The 13,950-nt window shown below is 49.0% G+C and overlaps 1 protein-coding gene across 6 annotated transcripts in view; it reads right to left on the minus strand.

Moving 5' to 3' along the window:
* Klf3 (KLF transcription factor 3) overlaps positions 1-13,565 on the minus strand; it is a 31,338-nt gene extending 17,773 nt beyond the window's left edge. For 2 of the 6 annotated variants that reach the window (XR_015636487.1, XM_087582121.1), the window contains exon 1: positions 4,398-4,616. The gene's annotated coding sequence lies outside the window, so the exon portion shown is untranslated. 6 annotated transcript variants of the gene reach the window in all.
* Positions 13,566-13,950: the final 385 nt, after the last annotated feature.

Here is a 13,950-nt window from a genome sequence, read left to right on the forward strand (position 1 = left end):
CAAAACAGCATGCCTGGTCTGAATTCTGAGGTCACATAAACTAAGAAAAAGAAAACATCCCTTTACCTCCTAGTTTCACTCGTCTTCTCTCTCACTTCCCATACGTACTATGAAGAAGATGGCCTTTCGCATAATTAAAACCAGGCCTCGGAGGCAGAACTAAGTGGAAGAGGCATTTCTAATAGAGCTACACAAACCCTGACATTTCTGGAACAATATGTACAGCCTCTTCTGCCAGGAAACCTTGCATGGCATCCCTGGGCAGCTCAGTAGAAGGTCCGCCCCATCCCCGTGCTTGTCAGGAGAAAACAGTGAGGAAGAAACCCAGGAGCAGCCACCGCTGACACCCCGGTTTTAATCTTCCAAACCTGTTTAAGCGAGCATGTGGCACACACAGTCTGGTCCCTGTATGGTCACTCAATTCTTTATTGATGTACAGACTCAGACCATCAAACCACCCTGCTCTGTGACAAGATCAGTTTAAATTGTCACCTTTGGCTGGGGGTGGTGGTGCACACCTTTTACATCAGCACTCCGGGAGGCAAAGGCAGGTGAGTTTGAGGCCTGCCTGACCTGCAATGTAAATTGAGGACAACCATGGCTACACGGAGAAACCCTGCCTCAAAATAAAACTGAACAAAACGTGTCACCTTTCATTAGAAACAGGGGCTAATGAGATTGCTCGGCAGACCAGTGTGTCTGCTAAGCCTGCCTACCAGTTACCACAGAGATCGTGAGCAGGCTGCCCTCTATTTTGTGCGTGTACACACACACACACACACACACACACACACACACACACACACACACACACAGGAATAAAACAAAAAAAGCATTGTTGCACCCTTATGCTTCCAACAGTTTCCAAACTGTTCACTACTAGAAATAGCCCAACACTCTGCACTTGTATCCTACACAGTTTAATTTTTAAGACAAAGTCTCTAAAGGGGAATTTTTTGCTTTTCATTTTGATTGATGGTCTCCCCATGATACATCGTTTCTTTTTGAGTTACTAATGCTGAACATTTTCATCTTTCTTTGTCATTTACATTTCTTTGAGAAAAGTCCACTTGGATTTTGAGACACACCCTCACCCACAACAGTTTTCTAGACCCCTTTCCTATAAGAGCTTGCAGTCACTCCAGTGAAGGCAGTGCCCACCTAGAGCTTGTCCTGCTCTGTAATTAGAAACCCGCTGCACAGACCCACCGGCCAGCTGCTACAGACTTCACACAACGGCAGAGCCTTACTATCCCAACTTGGTTTACGTGCTTAGCGAGCGCTTTGACTCAAGCCAAGGTTCGAGTGGCTAAATGAGCAAGTTTCTCCTGAGAAAGTGGCCCACTGGTAAACCAAACACTATGAAGACTGAGAGAGGGGGACTCCCACAAGCATGAGGCTAGCCTGGGCTACATATCAAGACCCTATCTCAAAAAAACTAAAAACTCTGTAGAGATGGCTCAGTAGTTAATACATAACTGTTCTTGCATCAGAGTGGTTCATAGTCATCTATATCCTCAGTCCTAGGGGACCCATGGGCAGCATGGGCACCCTCTCCTGACCTCCATGGGCACTTGCATTCACCTGCAATATAATTTCAAATAAAAACACAATCTTTAAAAGAAGTTCCAAGTTCTAGTGTCTCTGCACCTTCTGCCTCAGTGTGGAGAACGCAGTGCTCAAGGCTACTTACTATTCGTGTGTTCTAGAAGTTGCGTTAAGAGACACTGGCATACAAGCGTGAATGTGGTACCGGGTGGCTCTTGTCCTTCAGTGTTGTCAATGGGACTTCTCTGATTTTCATGGCAACATGTAAATTCTACCCACCAACACGAGGCCCTGACTTCATAATTACTCGTCCTATAATCTTGTGACACCAGGCTCAACTCCATGGTGCCATCACCCTCTCAGGTGTCCCAGCAAAAGATAAAATGACACCAAAACAAAACAAAACAAAAACTTTATCTTATTAGGAAGAAAGAAAACACGTTGTGTCTTGGCATCTAATAACTGGTCCTAATTGAGCAACTACACACACAGGTAAGGGCTCTAAGACCTGTCCGTGCCCCACCCTTAGAGAAGAAAGGGGTATCTTCTGGTAGCTTTAGAGACCGTAAAGCTAGCTGACACTTCTGCTCCCGTTGATAAGGTCAGAGAGTTTAAGCAGCTTCCCACCAACATCTCAGTCTTTTGACTGGAGTCTGCTCTCGGAATCTATCCCACCAGATGCTTATCTTGGCTCTCACATTTCCAGGTGTGATAGGAAAGAGACCCGAGGCTTTGAGGTCTCAGACTACAGCCTAGCCCAGCCCCAGGGAGGCAACACTTGACACAAGATGGATACGGACCACACTCCTTTCCCAAGTTACAGGATTCTTTTCCCTCTGACTTACCCATCTCAACAGATATGCAGATTTGGGATTTGTGGTATGTACTACTCACACACACACACACACACACACACACACACACATACACGACTACATTTATTGGTTTCAAACCCCAGAGCAATATAGAAAGCAGGATAAATGATGCCTGAAACCCACAACTGTTAATAAGAAGCTTCTGGGGGAAGCAAGTGAGATGGGAGGTGGTCTATGCTTGGATCTCAGCCCTCGGGATAAAGCTGATGCAAGAGAATGCCACAAGTTCAAGGCCATTCTGGACTCACAACAGAGTTGGGAGCAGAGGCTGGCCTCGAATATCTGTGTGATGGTGTTTCAGTTCTTTAAGTCTGTAGGTAAACGTTTAAACAACAAATGGGAAAGACACAGAAAGGGACAGCAAGAAAATGGGAGCGCACCAATGCACATCAGACTGCCTGTTCAAGATGACAGCAGCAATCGTTCTGTACCAATCGCCTTGGCCACTGCTTTAGGCTTGATGGGTTCTGGTGAGGAACCAGGGAAGAGGGGGTACAACTCTTGGCAGAATGCTTACCTAGCACCACAAGGCCCTGGATTCAATCCCTCAGACTGGAATTAAAGTTAATATTCAAACCAGGAAATAATGAGTATGGCACTAGCAGTGTGTCTTCCACGTAACTAAAACGTAAGCTGAGACCTGTAAGAGTCGAGATCTTTAAACTTGGTTGGCAGCCGCTGTTACCCAGGGGCAGTGCTCTGCACTTTTATCCTTCTCTGAGAGCTCGTTTTTTTTCTTTTGAAAGTCTCACTATACAGCCTCGGCTGACCTAGAGCTCCACCTGCCTCCCAAGTGCTAGAGTGACAGATGCATACTACCACACCTTCATTTTTAAAAGGGGATTCTGAAACCATGACACTTACACACTGGCAGCGATTCTAAAGAGAACCAGTAGGTGGCGCACAAGAACAGGCTATGGAGCCTTAAGAGGCTGGCAGAAGATTGGCGTGTACCAGCCTCAGGGTCTTTAAAACCTTGTGGGTTTTAACCAAGCTGAGGAATTCTATTAACCACTTTATGTAGGCACTGCAGAGATGAGAAAGCCTCAAATGTGGTTGTTTCTTTACATCTTAGTTCTGGTTTGGCTAAACACTCTCAACCTGAATTAAGCAATGGCAGGGGGAGAAACAGCATGGTGTGGGGGCAAAACTTATTTTTGTTTCCAAAAGTTACTGAAGTGCTTAAAAACCAACAAATAGGGAAATCACTTTTCCCCCAAGTAACTTCCCATAATGGAACAACTGGGTCATTTTGTGGGGAAGAGTCTGTAAAACCGAATTTTCATTTAACAGTGACGTCCCTCTGTGAGCCCTCCCCTCTTCTACTTTTGACTGCAGATTATCAAACCGAGGGTCAGATTTCTGTCAGCATGTTACTGTAGAACTATATATTAGAAGCCTGGAGAATCATTTAGGTGACTTCTAGAAATGATAGCGCTCCTGCGGTCTGTGAGGCTCACGGCACAGCTGCTTCATAAGGGAGGCAAAGAAAGGGGGTTGGGGGCGCTGAATAGAGTCAAGCGTTCTCAGTTTGTTGAGGACAAAGTAAGACCTGCCGCTCTTTTCTCTTCCTAGCCTGACCCTAAGTCTTGTCCCAATTACCTGCTTCCTGCAAAGGGGAACTCAGCCAGGTGTCCAGAGAACAGATACTAGACAAGCAACAATCAGTGAGTACCTTTTTCACTCCCGGAGAGTTCCAATTCTCAAAAGAGGAAGTAAGCACGTTACTGGTCCCCACCCTCTCTCCAAAGGAACTGACAGGGCAAAGATCGGAGCTCACTGTGTATCTTGGCCAGGAGGGCCAGCACCGGCCCTGGAGCTGAACTTCCTTTCTCAAGAAACCTTTCTGTACATTTCCCCAGCAAACTCTGAGTGCTCCCAGTGACGAGTACTACAGGAAGTACCATGCAATGGCCAGAAAGGCAGAGGGGCAGGCACCCTAAGCCAGGTTTGCTTTGTGGTGCTGGCACCTACCTTGGAAGGGTGTCCCGTTTTCACACCATCCAAGGACTCACCCACCTCGCTCTTCCACTGTCGACCTGAACAGAATCCCACTGGGGGTCTCCGAGTCTTTGCCTCTCTTATTTCTTCGTTATTTCAACGTTAGTGCACTTATTTCTGCACTAACGTTGTTTTGTAAAAGGGAGAAGTTCACTATTTCGTGTCAGATGGGATGCAGTGACCCAAGGAGCCAGTGATCCGCCCTCCCCGCTCTGAACGAGCCACCCAATTTTACTTTTCTGCCTCCACCCATCGGCTCCACCCCATGGAGAGTTGCCAGGGCGAGTCCAACTTGTCCAAACAGGACACAGCTTCAGATAAGATTCTGCCCACACCCTGTACTTCGGAAAGACCGAGTGAAGCAATTGATTTTACATGTAAATAAGGACAGGTGGAAAGGCAGCCACCAAACACACTCCCTCCAGCTCTCCAAGCTAGTCTAAGGGCTGCGGAGACCCAAACCTGTATCTATCCTTCACGCCAGCTCTCAAGTTCAAGGGCACCTGGTTAGTGCTTGGGTTACACATTTGTTTTCCTCCTTACGCTCGCTGACAATTTTGTGTTTTAGTTTTAAGGGCAAGCGACCCAGGATAAATTGAAATATACCCGCAATGTCTTAATCCTGCTGTGTACCCGGCTCAAAAAAAAAAAAAAAAAAAAAAAAAAGCCTCGCCTAAGCCCTCACGGCTCTCCTCGCTGAGGCGTTATATAATCAAATCCAGAAAGGCTGTGTGAGGCCACAGGGCCTCTCATCTGCCTGGCTCACTAGGTGCCCTCCCTATCACTGGAGACCCACCTCACTCCACCCTGCTAGGCCTCCACCCATGGGGCCCCACCCTGCAGGGAGTGGGAAGACAGGGAGGGACCTGACTGGCTCCAGGCTGCAGCCAGTTCCTGGAAATTCCACCCTGAACCAAGGATGGCTGGAACCTTAAAAATAACCAGAAAGAACTGTCAGAGTGTAGTTCCCAGTGCCTGGAGTCCCACTGAACTTTACCTAAGGACTGCACCTTCCATACAAAACTGTGCAGGGGGAAGGTGCCCTCCCCTTCAAGAGTAAACACAAACCAGAAAGCACTTGCAAACCTTTACTGGGCAACGTGGCTCCAGTCCAGACCAACCCTCCTCCTCTCCAACCCCCCTCCTCCCCAACCCCCAGTCCCTGCTCTAGGAGGTTGCCCCTCCTTAACTCCCATTGGCCTTATTTTCCGTCTTTCACCATGGAAACCTAAGGTCATCCATGAAGTCTGCCCCACCCCTTTTCTCTCCAATTCCACCACAGCCACAGGGGGCCAGGTCCTCGGGCCTCCCGCTGGAGTCCTGGGGGACGGGAGGGGAGGCAGCTATGCAGCCCAGCCCTTTAGCCAGCAGCCTATACCTCATCTTGCCCCTCCTCCAAGGTAGCTTGGGGCTGCCAGGGTGAGGTTGGCTGCTTGTGCCCGTCACCAGCTTCCTAACCAGCCCAAGCTCCCCAAGCGGCCGACTCCCCCTCCCCAACACCAAGCTTTTGTTCATTTTTGGCCCAGGCGCTGAGCAACAGTGTGGTACGCCCCCTCCCCTTCCGGCTTATCTAAATCCTTCTAATTCTTCAAAGACCTGCTCGAGGCTCCCCCCACCCTATGTGGCCAGCTGACTGCTCCCCACTACATCCAGGTTGGCCGCCTCTTACCTCACCAAGCTAGAAGGGTGTGTCTCCTACCCCTACCAGTGGGGTCCAGGCAGGTCTCTTCCCTGACACCTTAGAAAGCTTTCTTACTCAGAAGGAATAGCAAAAACAAAGATGTTTCTATGCTAGGCCCAGAGGAGTAACAACAAAACAAGCAACCCCTCCCCACCAATAATAATAATTAATTATGTGACCAAGCCTTGAGAAGGACTTCCCAAGTCATCTCCTCCTGAACACACTTGAAATGTTCCTTAAACAGGTTCCAAGGGGGAGGGAGGGCGGGCCCAGACCTACAGGAAATTAGTGATCAAAACTTCCTTTAAAAAATTACTGCCCTTACCCTTAGCCTGGCCTACATAGCCGCTGGAGTTCTTCCCACTGTCATCTTCCAACACTTTTTTTCCCATATCCACCCTGTGGGACTTTTAAATAAGCCTAGTTTCAAGGGCTCTGAAACCTACAAGAACAGTAAGAGGGCAGGGGACAGGAGCCAGCTGTAGCTGGTGGGTTTTTCTTGTTTTCTAATGATGATACTTCTGCCTGGTGTGGGGGACACATGCTGGTATTCCCAATCCTCTGGAGGGATACACAGGACTGCTACAACTCTGACACTAGCCTGGGCTACATGGAGATACCCAGACTCAATAACAACAGAGATGTCAGTCTGGCTGGTTACCACCACCTTCATGACGAATGTCCTGTTCTCTATCCATCTGTGTCATTTCGTGCCTTGAGTGGGAACTGCCTTCTCATTTCACAACGAAAACACTTCAAAGGGCGGGGCCTAACAAGCTGCCACGTTCACACAGCTGGAGAGCCAGGACTCGAACCCAAGTCTACTGTCTGACTTCAAGGCTGAGGACCTGGCACACCACTGGTAACTCAGAGAGGACTACACTCTGAGGGGCCTTCTGTGAAAAGACCGGTCCTCGCAGGGAAATGAATGAGGCTCAGTGGTCATCTCACAGTAGCCAACAGGGATAATTTTTAACCTGCCCCTTCTTCCCAAGCCTCTCTGGACACAAGATCAAAAGTTACATTCTGAAGGCTCCCAATTAGGGTACTAGTCTTGCTAGCCAATGCACCTGCAATTGGTCCATAAAGCCGCTGAGAAAAATTGGCAGCTTTTACCCGAGTAAATACGGAAATCCTCACAGTTAACTGTACAAAGGCGGAGGGGTCAGGTCTTCGTCCCCATTTTAGAAATGAGGAAACAGAGGGACTTGTCCACATTCGTGGAGCCACAGCCAAGAACCAGAGTGTGCCTGTTGGCAGACCAGAGCTTTTCTGTGCTGCACACCCTGGGTGGAGGGAGCCGTTTTTGTGGGTGGAATCACCTCACCCCGGGGTCACTCCCCAACCCCAGAGGGTGTGGTGCGCACACTGGTCCATGGTAAACTGTAAGCAGTGCCACGGGAGCTTCCAAGAGCAATTAAGATTTCAAAATGCCTTTCCAGGTTAGATCACTCAGTGCAGCTCCTCTCTGTCCTGTGGCATAACTCAGAAAGATTGCACACAACATGAGATTACCCATAATGACTAGGTGCTCAATAAATACCTGTGAGATGAACAAATGTATATGGATGTCAAACTACACTTCTCATGTTAGGATAAACATGAAGGGCAAGAACCCGGGGTGAGCATCGGTCCGAGGTCTAAAATACAAAATGTGAACCCTTGAAGGGATGAGGGGAGACTAAAGTGCCAGGTTTGGAGAAGCCGGACAGGAAACTGATCTTACTAATCAGAGTATTCGGGAGTGCAAAGCTTCGAAGGTCCCAGGGTATAAAGTACAAGCACAGGTAAAGAGTGGATGGCACTGATTAGACTCACTCCAACAGTAAGCAGTTCTTGGAAAGAATGGCAGAGGCCCCGGGAGACAACCCCAGGCTGCTCTCCAGGGTAGAGGCTGATTTCAACCATCTCCATTCCCTCTATCCTGTCCGGATTGGACTAAGCTCCGTGGATGGGGCTTGATTCCTGCTCCAAGCCATCTCTCGCATGATCCCTAAACCTTCAAAGACCCGGCAACTAAAGCAAGTCCCAGTCCCGAGAGAGAGAAAGCTAGACCAGGAGGGTGAACTGAGTGCGCAGGCGCAGAGGGCCAGAAACCTGCCGTTCCTCAGTTGTTGCTCTATCTTCGCGCCACCCCCCTTAACAATTAGCTGGGGAAATGATAATGTATTCAGCCTGCCAACACAATGGAAATGAGTTTCAAAAACCTCAAGGAACCAGTTTTGCCAAAGAGCTTGACTGAAAACACGCAGAACAAGGCACAGAACAGTTTTGTTAACTAGCGCACCGAAGATAGTCACAGTCCACATTCGGTGTGCAGACAGTAGAGAATATATGTGTGTATATATATATTATATACACACACACATATACGTACATACACACTTTTTCTCTTTTTGCTTTAGAGAAAAACATCTCTAGTCCGGAATCATAAAGTATCTACAGTGCCCTGTTTCCCTACTAACTTTCAAGGAAGGAGTGTTTGGGGGAGGGGGGCAGGGCTACCTCCTTTAGACAATACTCTCCCTTATCAGGGCAGACTCTGTCTGGTTTCCTGTCTCCGAGCTCTGGCATGACTGTCTAAGATGAGAAGCAGGGTCTGGACAGCCGGAGCCTGAAACGAGAGTACTGTAGACCATCCTGCTCCTCTACCAGCTCACTCTGAGAGAAAATACCTCTCAGCAAACCAGGTGGTACTTGGTCTAAGATTCTAGGGACTTCTCTCCCCATAACAGCTAGGACCAATGCTAACTAGCCACTTCAGAAACCAGTCCAACTTGTGTGTGTGTGTGTGTGTGTGTGTGCGCGCGTGCGTGCGCCCGCGCAAGTGGGTGTAAAACCAGAATTTTGAAAAAGAACTCAGAGACAATGAAGCTAAATTAGGCATGATGAGTTATATGAAGAGATAAAATTATTGTCCCCATGTCTAATGATACAACTACCAAATGATACAACTTGCCCAACAATTTAACACAGCACTTAAAAGCTTGCTACACTCCTAATAGAGTAGACCAGATCCTAATCAAACCTATTAGCCACCTCCCTGTCCCCACCCAAGCAGAAAGGAGGATCTGGTCACCAAGACTGTCTACCCAATCTAGTTGGATTGTTACTAACTTTGTATTTCAATTTAAATAATTTATGAACTTCAGCTTAAGGGTCTCTTGTTCTCTGTGCAGCTTAATATTTCAAGTTGCTTTGTTCTAAGAAAGAAAAAAGAAAACAAATCAAACCACTACTGGGGATTTCTAAGACTCCCATGATTTTTTTCAAGGAAAGTATTGCTAGCCTACAGTTTGACCTTAGTAACTTTCATAGATGAGGCAGCTGGAATATTTATTTCACATCATACTACTTATATCTTCCCTTCCTAACTATTAGCAGGATGAGATATTTAAGGCAACTGGCTATTCTGAATACTGGCCACTCAGGGCTGGTTTGTGTTCAGTCAACTTGAATAAAGTCCATCTCTGTACCTCATTCCTTTAGGTCTTAAAGAAAATCCCCAAGTAAATTTGAAAAAGATACATAAAAGTCCCCACCCCCAACTCTTTCTTTTTTAAAAAAAATTTTTTTCAAGAGCAGAGAGAGACAGAGAGAGAAACTTACTAACAGTTTATCCAGACTGTCGAGGCCACAAGCTAGAGATTGAAAAACTGATATTATGAGGAAGATAAGCATCCCTCTGTTTTCAAAACAGAAGATTACAATTTTCCAAACCATCATTCAAGAAAACCAAGCAGCACTTACCTCTCCCTTTCCTTAAGTTTTTTATTCTTAAAGTGGGCTAGAAATCACCTCTAGGGTATAGTGATCTTTGCCCTTAAAAATATAATTCTGCTGGTTTAATCTTTATCCCAAAAAAACAACAACAACAACAACAAAAAAAAAAACCCTGGATTTTTTTTTTTTCCTTCTTGGTACATATCATGCTTTGCTTGAAATTTTTTTTCTAGAGATTTCTCCTTTAAAACAGTGGAGACTTTGCAGCTCGGCCCAGGTGGCCAAGTTATTCAAATTCTCCATCCCCCTGGGCCTACCTTGGGCAGTCTGAGTGAAAATGAGCAAGGGTGGGCCAAAGTTGTCGCACAAAGCCAGATCTTTAACTCTAAGGTGTTAATCCTGATCTAAATTTGACAGCTTCAGGGCAATGTGCCTATCTCAAAACAATGGCTGTATCCATCTTCACAGGAAAACTGCAAAAACAACTTCCTTTAGATTTGCTGATATGCCCGTGAAATTCTCTAACATCGCAACAGTAAGGATAACTTTTTAAGAGGGAAAAGTATTGATTTGCCCTTATAAACAGAGGGGCAAAGGGTGTGTGTAAAAAGGTTAACTGACTTCTCATTATGACATAACACAGGCATCTTAAGCAATCACAGTGTAGAGACATGATAACTCCCCGGGTGGCGGGTGGGGATACAAAGTTTAGGGGCAGGGACCATGGCCTGGTTTAGGCTACTGATCGACCAGAAAACAGCCTGAAACAGGAAAGAGCACACATATGCCACTTGGAATGTATGACGCAAACCCCAGCCTTGAAACAAAGAACAGGAAACAGCCCGGCCGGCAGTGCTGGAGAGAGAGCACAGAGAAACATTTAGCCAGCCCTCCCTGACCCTATATTCATGAGCAGCTGGAGTTTTTTAAGACAACAACAGGGGGGTGGAGGTGTTTGTTCTATGGGTGTGAATAATAACACCAACTTTATACAAGGGGACCTGCCCTATTTACAAACAGGAGCTGCCACACACAGTAAACATCCAAGTACACACGTGATTTGGTCATCTTCAAGCTGCAGAGACCGGAACGAATTACCTAGTGCCAGCCTCCTTTCTGATTTCTTTTGTCCCTTTAGGCCAGGTCCCAAGGGCTAGCAGCCCGGTGCCCTGACCAAACTCTACGCTGGAATAATGATTTGATCCAGTCACTGTGCACATTGAGGAAAATCTAGAGAATGCACAGCTGTAAGAATTAAGGCTACAACTGAGTTAGCCCACAGAACCAAAGCTGGACCGAGTTCAAGTTTCTTTTGGTCCCAGCTAAATTCGAAGACAGATTTTGCTTATTTATTTCATTTGAAAATCTCATTCTTTTTCAAATATAGCCAAAGACATGGCTACTCACTGGTTCTCAGAATAAACCTATCAAAAGTAGCCTTTTAGGGAATGTTATTCTTACTCCAAAACTGATATGCAATTCATAAACTTCGGCACCAATTTTACCAGATAATCTATCAATGACTTTTTTCCCTGAGGTAATCTAAGGCAGCAGGGTCCATTTAAAGTCCCAGCCACAGTACTGTTTCTTTATACTTTGTTAGCCAAGATGGTTCACAGGTTTCCATTATCAGAGACCTCAGGATTTGGTATGTAGACATAACTACAGGTTAAAGAGGGAAAAAGAGGAGGGGGAAAAGGCATCGCTGTACCCATAGCAGCAAGATTGGATTTTAATACAGAAACTTTGCAGCAAAGAGACAATAGCTACTTCCACAACTATGTAGTTTTGTACGTAGAAGGGGTTACAACCCAAGCAGCTACTGTCATTCCTACAGTTTGATACTCTCCTACATTTCACCCAAATGGTCTCTACAGAGCACCTTCACAGGACTTGGACCGTGGGGACGGCCTGCAGCAAACCTCACTGATGAGAAAACTGATTTTTCTCTAGGGGCTTTAAATTAATCAAACATCTTCTTTCAGGTTTCTATTAACAGCCTAAGGTCAGAACACACTTTTGACCCAAGGAATAAGTCAGGGTGCTCTTTCGTCATAAAGGCTAACATAAAATTATGAAGATGTTCGTGTTACATGCCTAGGATGAAGCAAGTTATCATGCAAGCAGAATTTCTTATAAAAAGTGTTCCTCAAATTTATGCATAAAATTCTCATTTAAGCTGGCCAATGCTCACTCAATATTAGTAACAAGATACCAACTCTAAATGAGTTCAGAATACCAATTCATACTTTCCCCCCATACACCAGACTCTTGAGAATAAAGTATCTTCAACAATATTTGAGGAAAAAATAAGTTCTTAGAATAAAATCTCAATGACTCCGTGTAAAGTGTTTATTTTGAAGAATACAAGGTGAACAATATCCAGTGTCCATTTAACCTGAATTATTCAGAGGCTTATTCATATTCAACTAGCATTATTGTAAAATACTATTGTAAGAACTGCAGTAAAATTTTACACAAGTGTTTCTGTTATCCGCCAAAGACATGGATATGACAATTCCAACTCTTATTTGCCACCTCCAAGCTATTCAAAGGTCCACACCACAGTCCCGTGGTCCCTACGGGGCTCCGCTTCCCTAACACCGAAGGCGCTCTGCACAGCTAGCCACGCTGCAATCCTTTGCTTCAGGCACTGCGGCAGGTTCTCTCCACGTCCCCAAAAGCAGACTCTCCAAACCTCGGTGGTTCTTTTCCTCCCCCTGCCTTCCCCCACAAGTCAAATGACCCAGCAGTTAGCGCGCTCCGGGTACGGAAAAGGGGATGCTCCTTCAGTCCCAATCGCCCCCAAGTTTCTCGCCTGGGGCGCTGGAGGCTGGGCTCCAAGTTTGCTGGGCCGCAGCTGGGGGCGCGGGCGGGGGGCGGGAGCCCCGAGTCTGGACGGGAGGGGGCAGGAGCAGGCGCGCGGCCTCGCTGCTACCTGGCTCTCTCCAACGCGGTCGCTCGGGGGGGGGGGTGCGCCGGGGTCTCCGATGGGAACGGAGCGCGGGGGGCCCGGGACCACACAGGTGAGCCCCGCCCGCGGGCTCCCGTTCCACCGAGTTCCCCTATCCCACGATCCCGCCCGCCATCCCCCCTCCCCCTCGCTCCTCCACCCCAGCTCCGATGCACTTTCCCAAGCCCGAAGGAGCCCTCGCTGCACCCCGAACTCGTTATCCGCGCCCTGCTTTCTCCAAGGGAGAAAAAAGAGAGAAGCAAGCAGATGCGGCGCAAAGCGGGGCGCAGGACGGCAAGGTGAGGGCGCGGGGACTTACTCTGCCAAGCGCGGTGCGGAGCACAGCGGCCAAGAAACCCAGGCCCGGCTCCCTGGCGCCCGGAACCCCGCGGGCCCGCAGGTCAAGCGCCTCGGGCCGGACGGCGTCGGGGACAGGGACAGCGACCGCACGGACGCGCGGGTGGGGTCGGCTCGGGTGGCGCTCGCACTGCGCTCCGGCCGCGGCTCCGCGCGGCTCCGCTCCCGGCTCCCCTCTGGCTCCTTGGCACCAACTCCGGGCAGTCACATGACGCCGGCGCCGCTCGCTCTGCGAGCCTCCCCGGGGCTGGCGGGGTAAGTAGAGGCTGGGAGCCGGGGTGGGAGGGTCAGGGAGGGGCAGCGGGAGCCGCCACAGCCGCCTGGGCTGGGAGGGGTCCCCACCCACTTGGGTGGAGGCAGCCGCCGGAGGGGTCGGCGAGTCACTGGCAAACACGCACCCCGCCCTGCCCTTCCCCGCCCCCGCCTCCCGCGCCGCCCCCGCCCGCGCCCCGCCCAGTCACCCGGGGCCAGCCTGACAGACACTCATTATTCCCCCGAGCCGGGCGCCGCCCCGCCGGCTCGACCTGTCCCGCGAGGCGCGGCGCGGCCTCCGGGCTGGGCGTGAGCAGCCCCCGCCCGGCTCTCCACCCTGGGCCTCCACCCGGCTGAGCGCTCCGCCCCGCGCCCTGCTCCCAGAGCCTGCGGCCCCGCCCTGGCCGTCCCGGCCTCCTTGCTGCGGCCGGAGCCCCGGGGGGAAGGAAGGGCGGCGTTGGCCGCTCCCGGCGTCACACGCTCCAGACCCATAGCGCCGCTTCCAAAACACACAGCCCGGGTTCGCAGGCGAGCCGAGGAAGGGGGAGCGGGGCCGTCAA

The sequence above is a fragment of the Rattus norvegicus genome, chromosome 14 (genome assembly GCF_021556685.1).
Source record: "Rattus norvegicus strain SHRSP/BbbUtx chromosome 14, alternate assembly SHRSP_T2T, whole genome shotgun sequence".
Lineage (NCBI taxonomy): Eukaryota > Metazoa > Chordata > Mammalia > Rodentia > Muridae > Rattus > Rattus norvegicus.